General features: G+C 43.8%; 1 pseudogene; it reads left to right on the top strand.

The window, feature by feature from the left end:
• The first annotated feature begins 312 nt into the window (after nt 1-312).
• On the top strand, nt 313-6,147 carry LOC124662554 (annotated as a pseudogene).
• Nucleotides 6,148-7,516: the final 1,369 nt, after the last annotated feature.

The raw sequence follows: 7,516 nt of genomic DNA on the forward strand, positions 1-7,516 counted from the left end.
ACATGGTCGATCAAATCTGGCGATCGATGTGACGAAGTAGGCAGAAGCCGGCAACGCTCTGGTATCTTCTCCCATCGCGGGTTGTGGTAAACAGTAAGCAGCTGAGCCGAGGATGGTGTGGTTGACAAGACTGTCCCTCTTGCAACGGCCGGCTGCGCAGCAGCAACAGCTACAGCTACAGCTACAGAACAGCGGTTACATCCATTTCCTCGCGAGTGGCACGCGCGTATAGATGCATCGATCCATCCAGCCATCTACTCCTATCTCCCGATGGATCGAAACAGAGATGTGGCACAGTAACACAGTAACGAGATGAGAGCAGGTGCACGACTGCACGAGCGCGACGCATGGGTGGCCAGGCCGGCCCGGCACAGCTGCGGGCGCGCTGACGTGAAGGTGGGCACGCGCGGACGCACCATGTCAGCGCAGAGCGTCGTGTGCCGGCGGATGCGGGGACAGCAGCAGGTCCAGTCCCTCTCCCTCCACACACCCACACGTACGCTACGCACGCGGCCCCGTGACCTGTCATCCCTGTCAGCTTCTTCAACAAGAGATCTGGGTGGACTACGATGGAGCTCTGGGCGATCTGCAGCGGTCAGCTGCTCTCGACTGATCCGACGAGGGTGACAAGAAGAGGAGAGTGTGCAGGGGCCGGCGAGCGCGCGCTCCAAGGCCGAAGCTGTGCGCTGCATATGCCGCCGGACGGAAGCACCTCCTATCGTCGCTGTAGCGTGTACGCCGATCGATGCGTCTCATGTCAGTTCTGAATGCATGCGTGCATGCTTCTTCGTCTCTTCACACTTGCGCCTCTTCTCATTTCTTGTCCTTCGTGCTACTACGCTGTTTTCCGGCGGAGGTTCATCGGAATTACAGACAGCCTCGGGACGTATGTAATAAAGGGATCGATCAGTCCCACGGAAAATACAACAAAGATTACGTGCATGTAAACTAAAGTTGCTTGAGATTTCTTTTCTCAATCTATCTTTGGTAGTACATAATAGGACTTCCTTTGATTCTTTGATTCGTAGGATAAGAAAGATATATAAATAAAAAAACATACTGTAGTATTGAGATCGATGTCATGCCTAGTCTTTCATTCGATCCATAATAAGTGTTACGGTTTTAGTTCAAATTCTTACTATACATCTTATATCACCAACTACCTTTCCGGCATTATTTTAGTCAAATGCACGCTCTGAATTTATCAACAAGTGAGCAAGTGAGATGAGAAGCCGAGTTGATGAGCTTCATATCTTACCGGTGAAAAATAGAAAACCTTACCAATTTACACTAGCTAATGATAATTTGTAGAAGATGAATCCAAATAAATAGAGGCAATATCGATAGGTCCTGGCTTCTTGCAAAATGGACAAACATCATTATTGGGACATCCGTGAAACGAATGATTTTTTTAGTTTCATCCTCACTTATAACCGAAAAAATCTTAATTGCAACCTCCATTTACAACTAGGAAAAACTTAGCTGTAATCTAACTTATAACTCATATGTACGACTTACTTTGCAATCCAAGGACGTAGGAACTAAAACTCAAAACTGTTTTTCTAAAGATTCAAGGAAAATGTTTGTTTTTTATATTGAAGACAAGGCGAAGGTTTGCTGTGCTGTCTGAAAATCCACTATGTATGCATCTTCTCGGGGGCCGGGGGATACGTATGGACCAGATAGAGAGGGTACACATAAAATGGCTACTTTTTAAATAATACATTTATTTCATAGAATTTCACAGCTATTATGTAAGTAAAAGGATTTTCAAAAATAATACGGCTTAGGCACAACAGTTCGCCGATAACTACCTTTCGGCCAACTGTACGCCAATTAGTACTTATAGGCTAACTGTTGGCCAATAAGTCCCTGGCAATCATGTACGCCAATTAGTACTTATAGGCTAACTGTTGGCCAGTTGGCCAATAAGTCTGTATCGGAAATGAATTTTTTCCACAGGAAATGACAATACGGCGGGATGTAGATCACTTCTGTAATTTCATCGTACCCGTGTTTGATGTTTTGAACGACTCTTTTTTTTGGGCAAGAAGTGCCTAGAAATTGGACTGTAGCAGTTTTTTTCTCTAGATATATGCAGATGCTTCTATCTATCTATAGTGACTGCATCCCACATGATCTTCACCTCAGCCTTTTTTAGAGCTTTGGACTGTTGCAGCAAAAAAAATCCTTTTCTTGAAATTTGCAGATGCTTTCCAACGTCATCAGAGTCATAGACACGGCGAGAACTGATGGGAGAATGTGGCGGGAAAGCTGTCGGCAAAATAGCATTGATCATGCAAGATTTTGGCCATTTGTAAGCCAATAAGACTTACTCCCTCCATTCTGAAATACTCCCTCCGTTCTGAAATAGTCTACATTTTAGCCCCAAATTTTGTTCTGAAATACTCTACATTCTAGCTTTTAGTCAACAACAACACTGAAAACGAGGTGATTTTACTCTCTTTATTGGATGTTGTTATTTTCAATGTAGCTTGGATTGGTTGTTCAAATATCTAAGTAGTACTAATAAATGCACTACTAATTTATCTCATTTTTTCTAGAATGTAGACTAAATCAGAACGGAGGGAGTACTATGCATTCTAGGCTTAGAATTTGTTCTGAAATAGTATGCATTCTGAGTGGGACCCACTGGGGAATTAATGTCCAGGAGTTAATCAACCCTTTAATCACCCAGCAGCACGCCTACCTGATCCCATCCCCACGAGAACGCTTTCTAGTACTACTACTTCCTGTGATACTGTTTTCTGTTAAAATGGAGGGAACGCTTTCTAGTACTACTACTTCCTGTGATTTGGCGGTAAAGTAACTGGCGGCAAACGTTTTAGCATGCAAATTGCATGGCTACCATTAATTCTTTCTTTGGGTATAGGCAGGCCCGTCGATGGGCCAGTGCAAACTGGGCGACCGAACTGGGCCCCCGAAATCTGGGGGCCCCTATTTCTGCAGTATATAGGTTATATGTATATACATTTCTCTGTGATTTTCGGCCCAACAGGAGTTCAACATCCTTGGAAGCGGCCCATCTGCGTTTCCCTGTCGATCCGAGCGGGGCAGGCACGAGCACGACTGCGCTAGGCACGTCCAGGAGACCAGGACTAGCACGTTTCTGTCCTTCGGTCGTTCTACTTCTACTCCTACAGTCCTACCGATCCGGGATGGATTCCGTTCAAGCCGGCTGATCCTCTTTCCCTAAATAATCTTCGATTGAAGTCAGATCGATCCCATCTGATTCCTGCCGCCAGCGCTTGTTCGTCGAGCAGTTTCGTGTGCCCCAACTGGCCAACTGCCCAACTCCGTCGCTCAGCCGCGGCCGTCCAAATCTCCCTTCAGGCTGCTTCAGTGCTTCTGTGCTTCACGGTTCTAGACTTTCAGACTTTGAAACAAACGGAAAACAGATCAAGGTTTCAGACTTTCAGGTACGTACTGCTGCTGTGTAGTAGTATAGTACCTTGTTCTATTAACTTATGTTGACAACTGTGAAGTTAAATCCATCTAGTATTCGAAAATTGAAATTATTTACATTACTTTTTTTGTTTCTTTACAGGAAGAAAATCATGGGGCATGATTCTGGTGCTGCAAAGCGTAATAAGAAAAGAAGGCTAGAAGCAATGGCTCTGTCTCAAAGGGGTGCTCTTGATAGATTTATTGTGAGGGAATCTCAAATTAATTCTGAAAATCAAGCTTCAGATGATAATATTGGTGATGATACAGTAGAGGTTGATGCTCCCATAGCAGACGCTCATATTGTTGATGATGCTGTTATTGGCGATCAAAGTGTTCATCCAAATATTGACGATGATCCTAATATTGGCAATGAAGGTAACGATACTAATGTTGCCGATGATATCAATAATTCTTTTCATCCTGGCATATTTGATCCAAGAACTTGGGATGGACTTGATAAAAAAATGATTGATATTTTGGTGCAAAAGGGTCCTAAAAGAGACTTGTCTATTGAGCATGGTCCTAAAGACAATGTGTCCAGAAGGTTTTCTCGCAGATATCATACAATAGAGTTCTCTCAAATGGAGAAAAATGTGATAGAGAATGGTTTGTATATAGCAAAGAGCTTGACAAAGTATTTTGTTTCTGTTGCAAATTATTAAAGAAGGGGCATGTGAGAGGCCACTTAGCAAATGATGGTTTCAATGATTGGACTCATCTTAGCGAGAGAATTAGAGAGCATGAAACTAGTAGAGAACATGTGACAAATATGACTTCATGGTATGACTTGCGTCTCAGGTTTGATAAGAACCAAACAATTGATAAGGTTGCTCAGAGAGAACTTGAAAAGGAAAAGGAGCATTGGAGAAAAGTTTTGTTCAGAATTCTTTTGATTGTGAAATTTCTTGCAGAGCATAACCTAGCAGTTCGTGGCAGTAATAGTAAGGTGTACCAAGACAACAATGGCAATTTCTTAGGACTGGTTGAAATGTTGGCTGAATTTGATCCAGTTATCAAAGAGCATATTGACCGGATCACCAATGATAAAATTCGTGATCATTATCTTGGCCCGTCCATCCAAAATGAGTTAATAATTTTGCTAGCTGATGCAATCAGGTCTGTGATCATTGGAAAGATAAAAGAAGCAAAGTACTTCTCTGTTATACTTGACTGTACTCCAGATGCAAGCCATCAAGAACAAATGTCTTTGATAATAAGGTATGTTGATACATCTTCAGGTTCTACTTGCATTCAAGAATCCTTCTTAGGTTTTTTGGATGTGAATGATACAACTCGGGCAGTGGATTGTTCGATGTTCTACAAGAAGCATTGAAGAGTCTTGACCTTGATGTAGGCAATGTGAGAGGGCAGGGATATGATAATGGGTCGAATATGAAAGGAAAACATCAAGGGGTGCAAAAGAAACTTCTGAATATAAATCCAAGAGCCTTTTATTCAGCTTGTGGTTGCCATAGTCTAAATTTGACTCTATGTGATATGGCTAATTCTTGTCGTAAAGCAACCGATTTTTTTAGAGTGATACAGCGCATCTATACAACATTTGCTAATTCCACTAAGAGGTGGCAAATTCTTAAAGATAATATATCTGGACTAACTCTTAAGTCATTGTCATCTACTCGTTGGGAGAGTCGTGTTGATAGTGTCAAGGCAGTAAGGTTTCAAATTTCAGATGTAAGAGAGGCTTTGTTACAAGTAGCTGAAAGTGATAAGGATCATTTGACAAGTAGTCAAGCTCAATCATTGGCAGAACATGAACTTGGTGACTTTGAATTTGTAACGTCATTAGTCATCTGGTTTGAAATATTATCTAATATTAATATGGTGAGCAAGGAGCTACAATCAAAGGATATGCTTATTGATGTTGCAATTGAGTCTGTACAGGGGCTGATTACCTTTTTCTCTAAGTATAGAGAAACTGGATTTTCAAAAGCACTACAAGCTGCAAAACAAATTGCAATGGAGATGGATATTCCTCCCGAGTTTCGCACCAAGCGTAAAATCAAAAGAAAACGACAATTTGATGAGAGTGCAGATGATACATCTGCTGATATACAATCTGCAGAGGAGTTATTCAGGGTCAACTATTTTATACCTATTGTTGATCAAGCTATAGCTTCACTTAAGAGGAGATTTGAACAGTATCAGGGGTATGAAAAAACATTTGGTTTCTTATTTACCTCAGATATGCTGAAATCCATGGATAATGATAGTTTGATGGCTGCTTGCATTAATCTTGAGAATGCACTTAAGATTCCAGAACGTATAGATGCTGATGGAAATAAGATTCCAGAACATAAAGATATTGATGGGACAAAATTGGCTATGGAGTTGGTGTACTTTCAGGATTTACTTGCGAAATCTATGGGTCCTATTGATATTTTGAACTATTTGACGAAGCGCCCCTATTTACCTGTTGCTAATATTGCATACATAATTTTATTAACCATTCCGGTTACAGTTGCATCGGCGGAAAGGAGCTTTTCCAAACTCAAGTTGCTGAAATCTTACTTGCGTACAACTATGACGCAAGAAAGGCTCAATGGATTAGCAACAATAGCTCTTGAAAATGATATCCTAGAGATGATTAATTATGAAGATATGATTGAAGATTTTATTTCAAGAAATACTAGACGGATGATGCTATTTGGTAGAACATGAGGTCAATTCAATACTTTAGTACTTTAGTGGTATCCTTTATTAGAATTAATGTTTGGTATTTTTTATACTGTACAAAATAGCGCATATTGCATTTATATAAATTAAGAGAGAAAGTTTTGTTCCCACGCAAAGAAAAAGAGAAAGTTTCATTATTATGTTTATTATGTGAAATTTAGGGCCCTATTTTGCGTTTCGCACGGGGGCCCTGAATTTTTGGAGACGGCCCTGGGTATAGGGCGGACCCATGGATTCCTGTCTATTTACTCACCGTCAGCTAAGCTAAGTAGTACTAATAAATACACTTTTTATTTGTCTGAAATTCTCTAGAATGCATAGTATTTCAGAATGGAGGGAGTATTCGCTAACAATTAGCCAATAGGTCATGTTGGCGTCCAGTTAGCCAATAAGTACTAATGTACATTTGGCCAAAAGGTGCTTATCGGCGAATTGTTGGCCTAAGCCGTATTATTTTAAAAAAATCCTCTGATTTACGCAATATTTATGAAATTTGATAAAAGAAACGTAATATTTAGTTTTTTTGGCCACAAAATGGGCCTCCAGAATGAGCTCTGTTGAAAGACTGACGGTCCGGTCCACAAGCATAGACACAGCAGAGATAGATAGCCCGCTGGACGGCTGGAGTGAAACTGGCCCAATGAAATTTCTGATAACCTCGTGTATCCTACCTATCGTGATCAACGAGCAAGGAGACCAAAAAAAAAAAAGCTTCGTCCAAGTTCGATTTGGTCGAAGTTTCCGAGGCCACACGGCCTCGCCGTCTCCCTCCTACTTCACCGTGAACGCGGTGATGGCTCCGCCGCGCCACTCACCCCCACTTCGCCACTCCCATCGGAGCCACCAGCGAATCCCAGAATCGAGGACCCGCGTGCGCCGCCACAGCCTCCACGAACCCCCTCCCTGTCCATCTCCGGCGTCGATCCGCTCCGAATGGCTCCATCGTCCGCGGCAGGGGCGGCTGCCGCGGCAGCGGCGGGGTGGCTGGTGTCGCCGCTGCTGCAGTGCCTGAGCGACCGGGCCACGTCCTGCGCCGAGGACCTCACCCGGTACCTCCCCGGGGGAGCGGGAGACGCGCACGCCGACCTCGCGCGCCTCTCCGACTGCCTCCTCCGCCTCCACGCGTCTGCCTCCGCCGTCGAGCGCACCCGGCGCCGCCCCTTCGACCCTCGCCTCGCCGCCTGGCTCCGCCGCCTCAAGGACGCCGCGGACGACGCCGACGACCTCCTCGACGACATCACCCACGACCGCCTCGCGGAATCCCTCGCCGCCCCGCGCCCTAAGCTCCGCCGCATCCTCGATTACTCCCGCTCCCTCTGCCGCCGCCTATTCTTCTCCGATGACCCCCTCACTC

The sequence above is a fragment of the Lolium rigidum genome, chromosome 6, assembly GCF_022539505.1.
Source record: "Lolium rigidum isolate FL_2022 chromosome 6, APGP_CSIRO_Lrig_0.1, whole genome shotgun sequence".
NCBI lineage: Eukaryota > Viridiplantae > Streptophyta > Magnoliopsida > Poales > Poaceae > Lolium > Lolium rigidum.